Source organism: Chinchilla lanigera, unplaced genomic scaffold, assembly GCF_000276665.1.
Source record: "Chinchilla lanigera isolate Chin_1 unplaced genomic scaffold, ChiLan1.0 scaffold00056, whole genome shotgun sequence".
NCBI lineage: Eukaryota > Metazoa > Chordata > Mammalia > Rodentia > Chinchillidae > Chinchilla > Chinchilla lanigera.
Genome location: NW_004955457.1, coordinates 4,745,575 through 4,766,439, shown reverse-complemented (window position 1 = coordinate 4,766,439; position 20,865 = coordinate 4,745,575).

Genomic DNA, 20,865 nt, shown 5'->3' with positions numbered 1-20,865 from the left:
TCATAAGCGAGATAAATCAGACCCATATGTGTAAACATTATATTGTCTCCCTAGTGTAAAAATTTGAAAAAGTAAATCAAACCCAAAAGCTACAATAGATATCGTGAAAGGGAAAGAAGTTGCTCAAAGGGAAGGAACAACTGGGTTGAGGGAAAGGAGATAAGAAAGAAAGAAGAAAAGGAGAAATATATATGGATATACAAGGATGTCTGGGATAATTATACTGCTAATATCTGGTGGTTTACTGAAAGGAACAGTTAATGCTGAAATTTTTATTTTTCTGACCCGTTTTACAGGATTATATCTGGTAATGTGAACAGCTAATTTGAAGACAACAATATGCAATATAACAACCACTGGGGAATCCCTACTATCTTGATTAGTGAAACTCTGTATCATTTCCATTTTTTAAATTACCTTTTATTCTCTTTAATTGTTTGATCAAATTTGCATTCTTACATTTGGTAATCTGGGCAACTTCACTGAAGATAGCAATATGTAATATAACAACCATTGTTAACTTCCTAGCACCTTGTTTTGAAATTCTGCATCATTTTTATTGTTTTTGTGTTGGTTGTTGTTATTTTGTTTTTTTCTCTTTAAAATAAAACAATGAAAAAAGAAAGTAAAACTTATGATATGTGATATGAGAATTCTATATATGTTTTTTTAAAGAGAATCTAAAACAATAACAAAATAACAACAAAGACAAAAACAAAACAACACAAAAACAATAAAAATGAAACAGCATTTCAAAACAAAATGATAGGAATTAACAGTGGTTGTTACATTACATATTTTTATCTTCATCTAAGTTGCCCAAATTACCAGATGTAAGATTGATTAAACAATTAAAGAGAATAAAAAGTAACAAAATATTAGAAATGATACAGAGCTTCACTAAACAAAATGTTAGGAATTCAACAATGATTGTTATATTGCAAATTGTCTTCAAATTAGTTGTTCAGACTATCAGATATAAACATGTAAAATTAGTCAAGAAGAAAAAAGAAAAAAATTGAAGCATTAACTGTTTCCTTAAGCATGAACAGAACAATGTAGGAAAAGAGCTATATGAAAAGTTTAGGTGTTGGATGCCCACCTAGAACTTTAGAAGCAAGGAGTTATTTTCAGAAACTAGAAAAAGTTGCAATTAGGAACATTTTAATTCCTTTGCATGTTGAAATCTTTATTTAAATACAGTTAATGGTCATACAAGCCTCCCCACAAGAGTAGACTTTTTCTTTCTAGAGGATGACATTAAATATCAGAGATCATAGAGATGACTGCAAGCAGGATATATAAATTAACAATAAAGCTGACTGTATTAGCCAAACCTCTAGTTGTTTCTAACTTAAGAAGCTGACACATTTTGATTTGACTACATTCTATAATTATTACACTTTCACATAATGAAGAAATGCTTTTGTTGCCTTTCTAAAAGGGACATGGGTGTGTGTAAGCCTAGAAACTATAACTTATGGCTATGTCAAACCAAGATTTATCTGCAGATAAAAAATAGCTGTTCTGGCAGCAAGAATTTTAAGTGTTGATTCTGTTTGATTCTGGATTTAATTAGTTGTGTATTGCTTATTTAAAACAGATTGATGATGTTTACTTGAAACAGTTTGTGACCATGACAAGTTTGCTTATGCAGGATTTTTTTTTCTGATATTTTTTCTTCGTAGAACATGTTCTGCCTGTCAGGGCACTGCATGTTTGTCTAATTAAATGGGCCCACCCTGTTGCATGGATAAGGTAACACTGCAGTAAGTTTGTATCATTTTATATTCGGAGTTAAATTTATTTTCTTTATTGGTTTACATAAACTAAACCATAGATCACAATTTTATAACCAAGCATTTGAGTTTTTCAGGACTCTATTCTTATTGGTTAGGGAAGGTAATATGATATTAAATTATTTTTGTGTAACATTTGAACTAGAAATTACAAGCTGGTGACCATGGGTCTAAAGATATGGCAAATCCAAGTGTTTGTCCCTCACACATCCTGCCACACTCCCACCACTTTTAATATTAAAAAGCTTATTATTGACATTTAAAATACTATGAAATTTGGATTTTAGGCTTCTCTTCAAAAGTCAAAGTATCTGGCAATGAATGAGCCCAAGTTCTCACAGAGAAAATCTCAATGAAATATAGAGATTTTTTTCCCCTTCCACATTGGTCATATTCTTTAATTTAATATTTCTACCTTCTATGTTATTTATCCTTTCTTACTTCACTGTCTGGTCCATGTGGACATCTGGACTTTAATAAAAGTATCCCTAACCCATATTTCAAATACTCAAATTTCCACATTTAAAACTCCTTTGTCTTTTATTTTTCAAGGAAATATACACAATAATAGTGGTAGCACTCATTGTGTTCCACGCAGGTCAGTTACAATTTTAAGATATAAGTTGAATGTTTTAATGAGACTCCAGCTGTAGCTCTGTGTGTTCATATCTTAGTCCCTGCTACCACAGGAAAGTATTACAGTCTTAATGGTTTAATTATTTCCCACAGTTCTGGTGATGTGGAAGTCCAACAGCAAGAGGCCAACAGATCCAGGCTCTGGTGGGAGCTCTCCCTTTCTTGAGATCAGCAGTCTTTTAGTTTGAAATGACAAGCTCCCTGTCTGTTTTGAGAAGGGTACTAACCTCTTCTATAGCACTTTCATAGTACTCAATTATCTACCAAATGCCTCACTCCTTTTCACTATGACATCAATATTTATAATTTTATTATATGAATGTTAAGAGCACACTGCTACTTATTTCATAATTGTTTCTGGAAAATACTACAAATACAATGAACAAATGATATTCAAGAGAGCATGCATAATTCTATTCACTCTTCTGAAGATTACAGGTGACTCACAGCATGAGAAAAATATTTAAATTTATTATATAAATATTTAGTAATACATATTTAGACAGTAGGAAAATAAAATTTTGGAATAAAAAGGCTACAGTAGATTAATATTTTATTTATCTTGAATTTAGATACACATTGTCTGAAGATTCTGGTACATTGTTGTTTGCCTTCATGTCTTGCACACCAGCAATTATGTGTTTGTCAATATAGAATTACTTGGTAGTCAGGAAAATATAGATTGCCTTTCCATTTAGGCTTTCTTTGGTATAAATAAAGATCTTATCTGTAATTTGATGTGACTCAATTACTTTTCATTGCCAATGTTCTAATAGAATTTAATGATGAAAAGTAACTCAGTCACCGTAAATTACAGGTAAGATTTTTACAAAATTCTATTTTTTTATTAGAGCATGTTTACAGTACATGATTATGTTCCTTATGGTGAGCTAGTGCATGCACATAACACATCTGAATTCTTTTTGCATCCTTTTCTCTTACTCTTCCTCCCTCACCCTTTAAACTTTTGTGATTATCACTGCAGGTTCCTTTAGCCCTTTATGTCTCTAACTGTCTAGTCTCCAAAATCAGTTTTATTAGTAACTTTAAAAAATGTTTTTAAGAGGCTGTGGAATTATCTCAGTGGCGCAGCACCTGCCCAACAAATGCAATGTTGTGAGTTCGATTCCCGGTACTGGAAGAAAAATGTTTTTAATGATTTCTGTTTATGAAGATGTTATCAGTAATAGTCTTTTAAAATATTTATTGTAATTTATTGTTATCAGTAATAGTCTTTTAAAATATTTATTGTAATCAATATCTTTTGAGACTTCAATTTTTAATTCCTCCTGAATATTCTCTTAAAAATATTTCTTAGACACCTACTACAGGTCAGGTACTCTGCTAGGAGCTAGAGTTTAGTGAACAAGAGTCTAAATTTGTTTCCATATCAAGGTTTAAATTCTTAAGTCTACAGAATTAGCTTCATGAATGAACTTGGAAAAGTTACTTAAGTTCTCTGACCCTCAGTTTCTCTGTTTACACAATAAAGATAATATATACTATCTTAAAGCAGGATAACTCTGTAACAGTCAGGGAACGGACTGAGAGTCTAAGACTCTTTCTTTATAATTTAAGTTAGAGTTTTGTTCATTTCACCTAGAATAATTGTACCCGGACTAATGGAATAAAGAAGTTAATACCCCCACTATTTTATTTTTAGGAACATATTCATGAACTAGCCATAGATATCTGCAAATCAGATTATTTTTGCTTATTGTTTTGACTCTCATTGTAGTAACTGTACCCACCTTGCTTTTAGCAAGTAAATGCTTCCCTTGGCCCCTGCTGCCCTAAGATCTAATGATTCTCCTTTGCATTTACCTTTCCAGTTAGAAGGAAGAAGTTTTCACTATATTTCCTGACCTATAGAGAATAGGAATCATAAAACGCTGCAAGGATGCTGGAATTTCCCCCACAAATTTGTTTTCCACAGTTTTGTTGATCATCTAGTTGAAGATATGAGTTCTCTGAACATTTTTGAAATGGTGTCAACAGTTCTTAAACAGAAATCTAACATTTTAATGTCCAGAAGGTTTTGTATACCTTTTCTATTATACTATGACAGATTTCACATTTCACCTTTATCTATTAAGGGCTACCTTTGGCCCACATTTCTGCCAATAAAATAATTAGAAACCTTTCTCACGTACCAACCTGCACCATTAAATCCATAATTTCTGCTTAGTTTTTCCATATCAATCAATTGTGCCTGATCCAGTGTTATGTTCCTTGTATAATTTCTCACCCTTAAGATGCATTCTCCTACGTATCCCTTGGATTTCTGACTGAATAAGTTGGGAAACTTATGTAGCTCCTTTAGAATCTCTCCTAAGTCTATACTTTGTATGTAATCATTTTTTAGGGTTCTCTGCTCAGAATGGAGTCTGATTCCAGGTCTACAAGTGTAGTGGTGAGGAGTGAGGAGGACAGGTATATAATGAAGCAACTACCTCAGGGAAACCATTCCAGTTTCCTCAGACAAACCAAAGTTAGTCTCCTCAGATAATGCTAGAACATGTATTTCTGATGAGCAAGACTCAGCAGAATTTAGGGCATCTCCAGTTTTACCAGGATCTCCTTCGTTTTCTGCATTTCAATTTTTGGGATCCTATTCTTTCTCAGTTAGTTTCTCTACTTCAGTAGGAGTCACTGTGCAAGGCTGGGAATTCATTTGTTGTAATTCAAAAGAGATTCTGGGCTTCATTCTTAGCAGTCAGTCCTACAGCTCTAATAGAAAAGGTTTCTTCTTGTTAGTATTCGATTTAGAATATTTAGTGATATTTTGCATACATTTGTTGCCACAATACTCTGTGGACTTTCAGTGACCTCCTTACTACTAGAAATAATAAGTTATCAGTGACTATTTTTTGTTGTTGTTGTCTTTTTGAGACAGGGTCTCACTACGTAGTTCAGGCTACCCTTGAGCTCACTTTGTAGCCCAGGCTGGTCTCAAACTTGCAACTGTCCTCCTGCCTCAGCCTCTGAGTGCTGGGATTACAGGTGTGCGCCACCCCTCCTGGCATCAGTGACTTTAAATGTATTTAGATTACAGAATCAATTCCATAAGGCCTAGACAAATTCAGAAAACTCATCTTTAAAATTCTATTTCTCTAGAAACACTCTGGATACCAAGCTCTATACTTCATATTAACCATGGTTCTCCAGAAAACAGGAGAACAAAAAGGAAGTGTGTCTATGTGTACTCCTGCAAATTGTGGAAGAAACTGATAAGTAATAAATGCACAGGGAAGCCTGGAAATTTTAGTAAGAGTTGACAATGAAGTCTTGAGTTTAAAAGCAGTTTGGACACAATTCTGTCCTCATTGAAGTGCAGTGGTGAGGAGTGAGGAGAATGCGCGTATCCTGAGGCAACTACCTCAGGGAAGCCGTTCCAGTCTCCTGAGGCAAACCAAAGTTAGTCTCCTAGATGATGCTAGAACTCCTATTTCTGATGAGCAAGACTCTACAGAATTTAGGGCATCTGGTTATTGTCTGAGATTCTGTTGGGAATACTGAGAAGTGTGGAACTTTAATCTCTTTAATCTCTTTGGAACTTCAATTGCTTAATTGATGTTTATTTCCATTACGAAGGACAATATGCTTTCAGCAAGTCTACTGATTTAAATGTTAATCTCACAGAGATATATAGATTGGTACATGAAAAACTAATTGGGCACCACAGCATACATAAATTTAGCAATCACAGCATCAGTGTGAATATAATGTGAGCATGGTATCACCTATGTGAAGATTTACTTGGTCCATAGCAGGTATTCATCAAAAGTTAATGATAGAGTCAGACATGGTGGGCACATGCCTGCAATCCCAATATCAAGAGGTTGAGCCAGGAGGATTGCAAGTTATAGGTGAGTCTGGACTATATAAGAAGTTCAAGACCACCCCAGATCCTGTCTAAAAACCAATAAAAAATTAGTGATAACAATTACTCTTTATTTAATATATGCTAGGGGCTATATTTTTGTTCTTTATAGATGGATGATAAATAATACTGTCTAGTTCTATTTGACATTTACCACAAGCTGTGAAGTATGTATTACTATTCCCATTTTACAGGAATACACAGAGCCTGGCACAAGGTAGCTATAACCATTGTTTAATAGCTCCTCTTTGCTCATAATCAAGCATTGTCTCTCAATTCCACTTGTAGTGGGAGTATAGGTCGCTGATTCTTACTTCCCACTGCAGACAAAGTCATCAGACTATGCAGTCATTGCATTTGCATGGCCTCAATAATTGGTTTAGGTTGCTTATGTGATCCAGTAGTTACAGGGAAATGGAGGCAAAACATACTCTTTCAACTAGGCCTCCCTAGAGAGTATGAAAAAGGCCAGGAGCTCCAGGCAGATGCGTTTGTACCTGGAAAAGTGGGCTTACCTGATAATTGACTGAGAGATACAGCATCATATCTCCATGTTAATAATATCTCCATGTTTCTCATGATAGCACAGTACTCAGTATTCCCAATAGGGTCTCAGGCCAGTATGCCAATAACTACTTTTATAAACCTCAGCTCATGGTGTTTATGTCCTATATACTACTGGCATTAAAATCTCCTTTCACTCCATTGCCAGGGCATTTGCTCCTTGACATAACCTCCCAAGACAGAGAATCAGGAGGAGGAATGATCCACCCTGGGAGAGTTGTCTAGAGAGAATATAAAAGCAGTAATAGCACAGACAAAAAGCTCAGTCTACTTTTTATTATCACCATGAACTGGCAATTCTAAACAATGGCAGTGATAAAATATTTCTTCCTAAAAATCTTTTGCTGCTTTAAACTTTAAACATCTATCTTTCTATTTGTCTATCTGTCTATCTATCTATCTATCTATCTATCTATCTATATCCATCCATCTCAAGGGTCACAGATTCAAATAGTTATGCTCATTTCAAGAATAAATCACAGAGATTATCTTTAGAGTCAGTTTCAACTAGGTCTTATTTTTAAATACTTACCCTAGCCAAGCTATTTTGCTGCTTTCAATGTGGAAGACAAGTAAAATCTATAGAATGGCAGATTAGAAGTGACTGTTTTGTTTTGTCTGTACAGTCACTGGGCTTTGACGGCTTAGTTCAAATTTATTTTTTTAAATGCAGGCATATGCTGTACAATGTGTCAAAGGCAAGAGCTGTGCTTAATATAAACTTTGATATTTTTAACCCATTACAAATATATCAAAAGATCTTCAAATTATGAGGCTTACTAAGTAAGCATACTACTAAGCAGGAAATATATAATGATTATTATATTATTTGGAATTATAAAGCAGTTAATTTGAAGTTTGCTACATAAAATAATTTTGTTTTTGACACATGGTCTCACTATGTAGCTCAGGCTGGCCTGGAACTCACAGTGATCCACTTGGCTCAGCCTCCTGAGTGCTGGGATTACAGGTGTGGACCACCACACCTTGCAAGAGAACACAACATAAAATAATTTTGTTACATAAAGGAGTGATGAGTTGAAGACCTGGGCTGCCTCTGGTGTTCATACCCCAGGATAGCATTCTTATATGATCACCCAATTGACACTTGCCACCTACTTTATTATTTTAATGCATGTTATTGCCCTTGAGTAGAGGAAGGAGGCTGCTGTTTGCCTTCAGGCCTTTGGTTGCCCACTGCAAGGGGAGAATTTATAAGCATATGTAAGAATATGTTAAACATATGCATGAGACTAATGGAGAGGAAAGTTTTGTGCAAACTTAGATTTTTACTAAGTATCAGTTATATATAGTCCTTTATAAATTAAGCACAAAACAAATACTGATCAATTTTGGGACTGTATTAATCAGTTTTCCCATAGTTGGGACAAAATATCCAACATCCATAGTTTTAAGAAGAGGCTTAATTTGGCTCACAATTTTGGCGATTTTAATCCATGGTCAGCTGGCTCCAAGGGGGAAACAACATGGCAGAATGGCACGGTGGAGGAAAGCTTCTTACCTCATGACCACCAGGAAGCAGAAAGAAGGAAGGCAGAGAAGGAAATATATGCTTGTGGAGCTCCTTGCAACACCCAGTGGGTCAATGTCTGCTTGGGTTGACTTGGGAGGTAGAAAACTGCTAATTCGAAGGAGCTGGAATGTCTTGAAGACAAGATGTTTTGCTACCTCCAGCAGGGATGGACCTCATGGGGAACACAAGGAAACTCCTGAGGGGACAATCAGATAAAGGTTAATTAGTTAGCCAAACTGTCACCATGCCTTGCTTGCCTGCCTTGCTACTTGAAACAAACATCTTCTCTCGGTAGAACTCCATTGCCTTTGTTGTTCCTCAATAAATCTGCATTTGAGTCAGTTTGTGGCTTCATTCCACTCTGGTGAAGTCCCCTTGCCCCCTAAAGAAGATATTCTCTGTCTCTTGCATCTTTATTTTTGTCTCTCTAACAGAAGTTGCTGACCCGAACCTGGCATATGCTCCAAAGGCATGGCTCCAGTAACAAACTCCTCCAACTAGACACTACCTCCTAATAACACATTTGGCTCTGAGCTCATCAATGAATCAATCTGATGAACTTAGCACCCCAATGATCCAATAACCTTGCAAAGACCCCACCTTGAACATGATGAAAATTTGGAAGACATTCTAGATCTAAACCATAACAGGCAATCAGTCATGGACTGCTGGGATAGGTCGGTGGGCTTGAGCTCTCAGTTTGCACTATGTAAACATTGCTCGATATGCCCAGTTTCCCTTTTCAAAAGGAAAGGCCCAGCTGGACAGGCTTGTATCATACAAAGTTACTTTTTCTTGAAGCAAGAATGGATTTCAATTTCAAACTGAGGATATCAATTACTTTTTTCTAAAGAACTGAGGTATTCTTAAGAGAAACACATATTGAGTTAAGCTTTGTTAGGCTTAGAGACATGTCAGTTTAGAGAATTGGGAATTCAGTATGAGTATCATGGTAATCCACAAGAGTCCTGAGCCAGTGTTTGGAGGAGCAAAAATTATAAGTCTACTGATACAGCAGAAGGGCAGAATAAAGAGAGAGAGGAGACCAAGAAAGGGCATCTCATTTTCTACGACACCTGGTCATATTTCTGGTGTTAGGATTGTGATTCTAGCAATTTTTAAAATAATGTTTCCTTTTACTTAATTCACTAAGTTTGGGTGTGTTGTTCTTGAAATTACTTCCTTGCCTTTTCACTGAATTGGTTAACATAGATTTTATTTATCTTTTAGAGAAGAACATAAGTTTTAGAAGCATTAGAACATGCCTTAGGTTCTTTGTGTCTACGACAGTAGTCTGTACTTAAAAGTCTCTAGAAAAGGCTTTCAGAATAAATAGTAAAACATTTGTTTGTATTTGTACTTTTCCTGTGACTGCAACTATTTCTTCATATTGACTATATCCTGTTTCTTGACTTTACTGAGTAAAGACCTCCTCTGAAATGCTGATAGAATCTCTAGCCACATTTTTTGGAAAAATTCATGTATGTGTTCATACATATACATCTATCTGCACATATGCATACATAAGATTTTGAATATAACTTCAGAAATTTTACAGACTCCAGAAAACTTAGTCATAAATCCTGGAACCATAGGTTATAATTCTGAATATAAGTCATCATTATATTTCTATAAATATATTGATATTAATATATTAATAATTCATTTAGACATTTTCATTTCATGGAAACCTATGGTGATTCAGTTTATAGATTAAAGAAATCACCTTGATCTACAAAGAAGTATTGAATATTTTCTTTTATAATTGTAAATTTTAAGACACATGATTTATCTGATCCCAATATGCTGGAATTCTAAGCATGTGCCAGATTTAACTTTCTTGCATTTTCTTGGTTATGAAACCACTTCATTGATATGTTTAGTTCAGAGAATGTTGCTACATAAACCCTTCTTATGGGAAAACATCCACTCACAGAGATGGTTTTTTGTTTAATATTAAATAATTAAAATCCATCCGCACATAGACATCTTAAATTAAGATTGTTTACATGCTCTTTAATTAGATGCAATTAAGTATGTCTCTCAAAGCATTTATGCCCAGAGGGAGTCTTGACTATGTTGATGGAATGACTCTTAACATACAGGAAGTTGTCTTGGTATTTATAGAAGGGTTTCCCTCTGGAAGATGTGATAGGTACGTTTTTGATTTTATCACAGGAGGAAACAGATGCTGAGAGATTTTTTCAGAGAAAGAAATATGCAAAGTTCTGTTTGAATGTACCAGACAAGAAGGCTCCTCTGCTTTGCTGCTGTAATTCCAAACTTCTTACACACCAAAGCAGCTCTAATGAAACCTAAGTTAGATCATAACATTCATTTGCTCAGAGCTCATCAAGGTCATCCCACCTCATGGAGGGTAACCTGGAGGACCTACTGGGGTAGGCTCAGCCCTCTGCTCCTTCAGGGTTCACACTTGCGCCCCTGACCCACACCAATTTGTTGCTCTTGCCCCACTTCTGTCCTCTGATCTGCTTGCCTGGCTCCCTGGCTCCAGATACACTCTGTCCTCTCATCTAGAATGTTCCCTGAATAGTCACAGCAGTTAAGCATGCACTCTCATGCTGCTCTCCAGTGTAATTTTTTTCTTTGTGTCTTAAAGTCTCCCAGTTCCTTACCTTCCTTGACTTTCTATTTATTGCCTCACTTCTCTGCTTTGTTTTCCTGACATTGTGTTAATTGCCACCTGGGATATATTTGATATATTAGTCAAAATATTAGTTAATTAATTGTCTTTGTCTTCTATGATATAAATTCCAAAAGAACACAGGTTGTTACCGCTATATCTTGTTTGTTTGCTCTGTTCCCAACACCTGTAAGACAGTCAGAACACAGGCACTTGAAATGAATACACAGTCCTCAGGTGCAGACATACAATTGACCAATAAATATACGAAAAAATGTTCAACATCGCTAACCATTTGAGAAATGCAAGTTAAAGCGACAGTAAGATTTCATCTCACCCCAGAAAGAATGACTATTACCAAGAAATCCACCAATAACAAATTATGGCAAGGCTGTGGGGAGAAAGGAACCCTTCTCCAAAGTTAGTGGGACTGTAAATTTATATAACCACACAGAGGACTAAAAACAGAAATTCTACTTGATTCAGCTATTTTTCTTTTAGGTATCTCCCCCAAAGACTTAAAAGCATCATACCACAGTGATGTATGCATACATGTTTATAGCAGCATAACTCTTAATGGTTAAATCTTGCAAGAAGCCTATATGTCCATCAATAGATAAATGGATAAAGAAAATGTGGTATTTGTACATAATGGGGTAATACTCTGATGTAAAGGATAAACTTGTGTCATTTGGATAAAAATGAATGCACATCAAGACCATAATGTTCAGTGAAATAAATCAGACACACAAGCTTAAACATTACATAGTTTCACCGGGGATATAGCTCAGCAGCACAAGTGCCTGCCTGACAAGAGCAAGGTCCTGAGTTCAATTCCCATACCAAAAAAAAAAAAAAAAAGACAAATCACACAGTTTCACTTACATGAAAAACTTCATATATGAAGTATGAAGTAAAACAAGAAAAACAGAAAAAAAAGGGAAAAGTTACTGTATTCTAAGTATGCTTCTGCTGTTGGGTTTTGGTTTCACTCCAATATAGTGTGACAGCTTGCTTTGCAGGATTTCCATTTCTTTGCAATATTAACATCTTTGTTGTTACAACAAATGTGGTCTGTTTGGGTGAATATTTCCTGTGATTGTTGAGAAGACTGTGTACTCTGCAGTTTTTGCACATAGTATAATACTTGATGTGAGCCACAATGCTGTTGATTTTAAGCATTCCATTATAGATTTTTCTACTTTCTGTAGCTGTCAATTACTGTGAGATATTTAAAAAATTTCAGTAATATTTGTGAGTCCATGTTTTCTCCTCCAATTTCATGTTTTTGCCTTATGTAGTTAGGTGCTTTGTTTAGTGAAATAAGTATTAAGAACTATTAGATCTTGTTAGAGAGCTATCTTTTATATCATTCTATGATAGCTTTAATCTTTGTTTACTTTAAAGTACAAATTGAATGGTGTCAAATTAATATACTTTCAGCATGTTTTGTTAAGTTAATGCTAGACTAGTGTATCTGTTTACTCAATTTTCTATTTAATCTGTTTTTATGTTTACATTATATTTGTTATATTTTAAAAGTACTTGTATACCTTTCAATTGATAAATAGATAAAAATCATTACAAAATTCCCTAGTTCCATAATAATACCATCTATGAATTATTAAGCTGGCACTCAATACCCTCAAAAAAGGTCCATCCTCAGTCAGGATTTGTTGAATACATGCATCATTAAATAAATAAATGAATTAAAATGGACTTAGAGGGATTTGTTTTAATGAAATTTATTGAAGATTTCTCTGCTTGATTTTAATATAATTCAAAAAATTTCTTCTGTGTGTCTTAATTGTAAGAGAAACATACTTTCTGCCTGTACACTGGTCAATTTAACATTGTCTTGCTTAGTTGTAGTTGAAGTTCCTTAGGCTAAAAAGAGAAAATCCTTGAAATTGGTAAAAATCTTTAAAAATTGACAAATAAAACCATTTACTGAGTCCCCACAGCTCACCAGCATGTGAACACTTCACAGAGAGACTGAGCCATTTGAAGGGGTGAGTAAGAATCTTGAGATGAAGTGTAGAGTTTGAGAATGACTTTGGCAAAGAAAATAGGCAATGGGTCAGAATTATTCTTTTTGTTAGTCTTACCAGTATTTTTTAAAATGTAAGAGTGGATGAGCTAGCAAATAAAAATAAATTTTAAAATTCATTTTATGCTTAGCAAGATTCTCAGAAGATTTGTATAAGGAAGGGCTGTAACGTTCTGATTCTTGCTGACAGGTTCTTTAATCAAAAGAAAAAGAGATTCTGCCTTGTTATTAGGAACTGTTTTGTGTTAGAACAATATAAGAGGCATAAGATTATCAGGCCTTCAGAAGTGGACTCTTTTTGCTATAAAATTACTCTTTTTTTTTTTTTTTTTTCTGGTATTGGGGATCGATCTCACAACCTTTCACTTGCCGGGCAGGTGCTGTGCCACTGAGCTAAATCCCCAGCCCCTAAAGTTACTCTTGATTAGTCCTTCCTTTTAAATACAGCATTCAATGAGTGAAGGCAAGAAATCCAGAGGGAACACAGCTCTAATTTTGAAGCACTAAGCACATATATCCTTTTTCTAGGAGTCCAAAATATGAAGCATCTAGATATGAATTGCATTCACTGAAATTCTTTTGGTTATAAGAATTGTGTTTTTATGAACCCTATGTAAATGTGAGGCTTGACAAGCATAGGAGATGTTAAGATTGAAAGCTATTAGGAATGTGAAACCAGCCACCCCTTCGATAGGAATCAGTATGAGCTGCCTTTCCTCCACAGTGGGGTTGTCCAGGTGGGCTTCTTTGCCATTTTGTGAATGGACTGTATTAAGTGGGGGTCCAGAAGGCACAACAGCAACTTTTGGTTAACAAGTCAGGAAACTTAGTAGTCACTACTCAGATATTCCTGGCAACCTCAGGCTAAGTCAAATGACCTTGTGGAATTTAATATAAAATCCAGTGAGAAGAGAGATTTGCTTAGTTTGATCTGAGCTACTGTGATTTATTTAATTTCTCTGTTCAGTCTTACACTCCAGGGATTTGGGAAGCTACATCACAATCATAATCTGTTGGTGATTATTCATATAAATGCATTTATAGATCTGGCAAGGACAAGCTTTATATTTGTTTTCTATGAGCAAATATTATCAAAATTACTGGCATATAAAAGAATCAAAATCAGTGATTAAACTGGTGAAACGTTAAATTAAATTCTTTTTTCATTTTATAAAATACAAATGACAGGTTATCAGGTCATTTAAATAAAATGGATATACTGATTTGTCAACATTTAACTACTCAGAATATTTAGCAATGAGTAGATCATATCCCAAATTTAATACCAAACATGAAAAAGAAATAATCTTTTCAGTTATAAAAGTTGCGTGTGGATGTGCTGTGTGTATATTATTTAGCCTGTTTGAATTTATTTCCCAGAATAGTAAAAAATAAAATAGTAGGTATTTCAGTGGAATACTTAACTTTTGTGTTTGGACATTATTTCAGATATACACTATAGTAGCTGTCTTTTTGTTATTGCTAGCAATCATTGTCTATTGTTAAGTAAATAAATCCCTGTAGAGATTCACTTTGAGTCTATAGATAGTTGCCCATCTGAGAAACATCTAGATAGAAAATTAGCACCTGCATTTAAAACATCTGTCTTTGACACTTTCGGTTTATAGTTTGTATTTGAACTCATTTATTCCTTTTGGACTCTTAACTTATATAATGTAATCCAAAGAGAAGTTTACATGACTCCTTTGTGCAACCCCATTTCCCACTTCTTTGGTGCACTACTTTTTCTGAAGAGCCTTCATTTCATGTCTTGAAGGGAACTTTGAGGATATGTGGAGGCCTGTATTTTCAATCACAGTATGCACCGGTGATAGTGAACCTTTTAGAGACTGCCCAGACTGCAACCCCAAACCCACTTATTTATTGCAAAGTGCAACATTGCAATTAAACCTGAGTATCTGTGCTTGATGCTCAGCAGCTGGGGTGATGCTGGGGCAACTTGCCTCTTATGATGACAGAGGGCGCTGCATGCCCACTGTGGTATGTGTGCTATAGGTTTGTACCTCCTCTATATACTATAAACCCATGCCAGTCCATTTGCTTGTTTTCTTTGAGTAAAATACTGAAATACCAACAGAAATTTAACTTTTTATAAAATTTACTAAGTAAAAAAACCCACAAAGAATTTTGAAAGGATACAAACAAATTTACTCCCAAAACATGCAGAATGACGTAATGTTATTTGTCAAAGGCTTAGTTGTCATTTTTCAGTTGTGAGTAAGCACACTGAAGACTTCGAATTTACTATTTTTATTACATTTCTCAGAATATACTTAGTAGCTAAACTTTGCATTATTGCAGATGTACAGTGAAAACTTATGCTTGTGTAAGTTTGTGTAAGCCAAAAACATTTCTTTAAAATTCTTTATTAGTGAATTCATAAATCCTCTGTATTTTTAGGGGGCCCAGATGGAGCTTATAACTTAAGGTTAACACACATGTCATTAAGGCAAGGTTATTCTAAAAAAAAACGGGTTTATAATGGTTAGTCCTTGTGATTTGGCTTATGGGCAATAAGTACATAGGTGAATTTCTATTGTTGAAGTAGTAAGGCCAGGCTTTAGGGATGATTTTTTTTTTCTGAGGAATCATCAGATAGTACCTTATTAGATGGCTGCTTTAATAAGTAAGTGGTCTGAAAGTTATTATGATTTGTTCCTAGGAAAGACCTTATTTAAGAGTCAAGCAATAGTAATCACATACCATGCAACAAAACTCATTTGGGAGCTGAGTTTGCTGGCACCATTACCAGCATGTCTCCTCTTTAAAATGCAGTGAGGACTCAGAGAGCAAGAGGGTGGGGCTCTTTTCTGAAGTACTAACTATCAGTACTGTTCAGGAGTCTTACTCCAGTAGACGCCTGTGGAATGTGCAACCAGAGAAAATACTACAAATGTTCAACCACAGCAGAATTATCCTATAGTCCTTAGGAATTATGCTATTAAACACCTACTAACACTGCAGTGATTTAGACTGTTGCACAGACTGTAAGATTCAGTTGCATGAGAATCTTACTAGTAACCCAGAACAATTTCATAAATTTCTATCTTCTTTAATATTCTTAAAAGAGACCATTGTTGTGACGGGTTAGATTGTAACAGGAAGTGAAAGCAACTATAGTACTGGTAAAACATGTGAATATTACACAGTATGGCCAAGAGTGTTATCACAAAGTTAGCTTAGAAGAAGCAGTTCATCTCACTATGATTACTGAGGAAGGATGCAAGCAAGAAAAACATCTCAGGAGATGTTTTGATATTTTAGAAGGATAGGGTTCAATTCCCAGGTGATTCAGGCAAGGAAATATTAAAGGCATAGATCTATGAGACACAGGGTATCCTAGGGAATGTGAAAGAAATTTTGATGCAGTTTACTTTGGATGGCAAAAATGCTTTCAAATTTTAAAATTAATGCCCAACCCAAGGGGAAATATCTGATTATAAGAAAGATGAACATAGTTTCAAGATAAATGCAGTGATAATTCTTTTTTCTTGTTACCCATGGTATACGAAAATAAAAATTCTCAGGGCCTTCAAATCATGAACTTGGCAAAGCAATGAGTCCTTGCTAGAAAAAGTGTGATTCATCTGCAGAAGTGAGGAGGTGGAGCAGGGAAAGGGCAACCTCAGTAGGTGACAGAGCCCTGGAAGGATCTTCTCTGATTAGACAGTGGTTTGTGTTGCTTAGGTGCCTAAGTGAAAAGGAAAAGGCAGCCTATCTTAAGAGCAATCAACGTGGTACTTCGGCTGAAATTCACAGGTTTATTTATTTTTTTAAAATGGGTATGTGAGGTTTGCCTCATCCTAGTGGACTGATGTTAATAACACAAGAGTTTATTAATAGTTCTCAGTTTTATTTTTTAGAAATATCAAAATATTTTTAGATGTGCATTTTAAGTATATTTAAAAGACATCACATCTGCAATTGTTTCTTGCTTTAATGAAAAGAGCTGACAGCTGGGTCCTTCTAGCAGAGATTCAGCTGTCTTTTCTTCTCTGCAAGTGCAGAACCCAAGATAGGGATTACTTTTATAAATATGCAATTATGATTTTTTTGGATTCTGATTAATAATTCATTTCCAACTCCTGTAACATTATGTTTGGAGTGTTAAGCAACTGAATGAGTCCAATTTTGATATTTAAAGAGATTAAGAGTAATATTATACATAAATTTTAGTTCTCATAGTTGCCTTGTAGAATATTAGGGGAGAATAATTTGAAACAGATTTGTTTCTCTTATTGAAGCCACATGGCCCTACATTTCACTGAGGAAATGGGCTGCTACCTATACTTTGTATAGTCCTGTGGACTATATGATATGGTACTAAACCAAAGCAGCAAGGTTGCTTTAAAGCAGAAAGTAGAACTGCATGGAATATATACCTCTCCACTTTTTACATCAGGATCTGATGCCTACTTAAAACATTTCTGTAGCATAATGTAGCAGTTAATGAAGTTGGACTCCATTGGTTCAAATCTTAGTTTAGTCTTCTTAAAAGTAGGCAAATTACTTTATTTCCTCTTGCCTCGCTTCTCAGTAAGAATAATAAAAATCTTCTAGCCAAAGTATTATAAAAATTGAATGAGATGTTGAGTATAAAATGATAATCACAATGCTAAGAACATCTTAGGACTAAGTCTATTGAATTTTAGGTATTGAACTTTAGCTATTATTCAAGAAGGAATGCAACTCAGTAAATGTGTGTGTGAATGTGTGTGTGTGTTTGCACATGGAATGGATGTGTATGTGTATGTTGCTAAAGAAAAAATATTTTGATTTTGTAAATATACAGGGAGGATTTTAATAATTGCATAGATATATTACAATAGAACAGAGAATGGACTCTAGATATTGGCTTGAAAATTTCCTAAGAAACAGATAAGTTAATTTTTTTCAATGACAGTCTCACTGAAAAACTTATGGTATTCAGAAAACTGTGTTAACTACTGAAGGGTTTGTCTGTTACAGCAGCTGGCTCTATCTTAACTTGTAAGGTTTTATCTGATAAGACAGGTAAAACAGGTAGAAGAGAAGAAGGAGGTCAGTGAATGGAAAATTACTGAGACGAGACATCAAGGTTGGGACTTCTGCAAAATTAGTCTAAGAAGATTCTTACTAAAGATAGATGAAGGACTTTGACATCAAAGGTGGAAGATTTTCTTTAAATTTGCTGAAGAATAGGCTGGGAAGGGGAAAAGTAGGGTGGCAGCTCTATTAGTCTGTTTTCTGCTACTATAATAAAATATCCAAGGCTAGATATTTTCTAAAGAATAAGGACATTGCTCCCAATTCTGAAGGTTCAAGGGCATGGCACTGGCATTTACTTGTCTCTGATGAGAACCTCATGACAGAGGGCACTACAGAGTAGGATCAGTCCATGGTAAGAGAGGAAGCCAGAACAGACAGGGTTGTTTCATAATAAATTTCTCTTGGAATTAACTCAGGATCCCACAAAAACTACTGCAGTTCCTTCTCAGGTCCACATAATTAATGATCCAGCCAACTCTGACTAGGATCCACCTCTTATAGGCCCTCTTTTTTTTCACATTGCCACACTGGGGACCATGCTTTCAAGATATGAGCTCATAGGGAACACACTCACACCATACCCAGCCCATATTGTCAAGGGCAAAGATCAGGGCCCAGCTAGAGGGCTCAGAGGCCCTGGCTAAAGTTAGGTAAAGGGGAAAGCACTGTCTCTGTCTCTGTCTCTCTGTCTCTGTCTCTGTCTATCTCTGTAGGTGTGAGTGTGAGTGTGGTGACCAGAGGCAGGATTAGTTGCATAATTTGTGATGCCCAGGGAAAGTGAAAATATGAATCTTTTAGTTAAAATACTATCAAAATTTGAAGATATCAAGGAAAGAGAACTAACTTACCCATATGACTTCTCCCTCATCTATGGAGTGTGCAACTACCTACGTTGCATGCCCATAAAACCTGTCCAAGATGCGATCAAGGGAAAGCATGAGGACCTACTTTAAATTAAAAACCAGAGCAATTTACATTATTTGAGTGCCGTTATAGCAATAAAATATAGTTGAAAATTGCCCTTGCTGTGTTTCTGAATCAATTCCTTCCTTAAGTGATTATCAGGGAAAAATGATAGATAAATTTCAGGGAGGGCCATAGCACATAAGGAAGTCTCATTGATAGTAGAGCTATGATCATTTTATGTGAATTTGACCCTTTAAAATGCACTAGTCTATGTATTATAACCCAATTTTCAGTCAGATTCTGTTTGTTGGGACTTGAAATGTTTTGTGAGTGGGAGAGCAAAGTTATAAAGACTGTTTACATTATTCATTTGTTCTTTTACTCTCTTATGTCTTCTCCCTGTTACATGTACAGTAGAATCCAGTACACTAGCTAAGAGAGAGCCGGCTTCTATAACAGACACGCCCTCCAGCAGGTAACGCTGTTAGTTTTCTGGTTACCATAAGCTTTTCACTGGAATTATCACTAAAAAAATAAAGTTATCTATATTCTAGAAAATTATCAAGTTAATATTCAAGAAACTCTTCCAAGAATTTGTTGTTATATCTCAGCTAACCAAAACTTTGGTTATTTACTTATTTTTAGTAATCTGGGCTTCTTCTTGGTGTATCTTTGTCTTATTAGGATTTATTTGCTCACTCCATTCCAGGTAGAATTTGACCCAGAGCGTACTGCATGAGAGTACAATCAACAGAAGCAAGTGCAAGTGGCTCAATCTCACAGCACTGTGCAAGGGAAAGTAAGGTCTTCTTCCTGGAGTTTTCTCAGATCATTAGGGAAGATGCATTTCCAAGAGCTCACTGCAGATAGCTCCTTATATTTACTGAGTCTTGTGGACCTGTTGATATCTCAGATCCAATCACTGTGGCTGGACAGGTGTGTATAATTTTGCTCAAGTAAGCAAGATGCTCTTCCACCTCCTCCCACATGAAGCATCCCTGAAGTACATTGGCTACTTGTGGTGAGACGTGGGACAGACTCACAGGACAAGCCGCTGAAAGTGGAAAACAAAAAATGAAGATTAACTTCTAGGTGCATTTGGAGGAAGTGCTGAAAGTGCAGAGCTAGGGCCAATGTAGAAAAAGCCAGTGTATTGGAAGCTTTCCTACTGTATGCAACCATGTGAAAGATGGAAAATACCAGCTATGACACCAGTAGTGTTTTGGGAAATGTCAATCAGCCAAGGTCTTATACTTCAAGAGATGAAAAGGAGTAGTGCTCCTCCATTTAGGAGTTGGGAGTTACTGTGATGAGGTGGTGCGAGGTGCTGTACTCAGATGGTGCTGGAATGGAGGAGCAACCTCACAGGGCGAAGTGAAAGGAAGAGTCAGATTTCAATTAGAATAACCAGGTAAAGGGAATTTAGAGGAAAATTTGTGAATATAAAGGATTTATTTACATGTGAAGGTTCATGGATTTCAGAGGCCTCTGCTGCTCACTCCTTGTTTTTATTCCAGGTTGAGTACAGTCCACTAACTGTCTCAGAATATGTGGGCCTACTATATACCTCCAGTCAATACACACACACACACACACACACACAAGCACACACAAACACATACAAACACACACAAGAACACACATGCACAGGCAAAGATTGCTGTTTCACTCCATAATCATCTGCAGTGTCATGGCTCAGTGTGCTGTGTACAGACAACTGTCAGCCATAGCTACTTTTGCAGAGTACATGGTGCCATATTGGATTCAGCACCATACTTAAATGATGGCTTCCCTAAGATA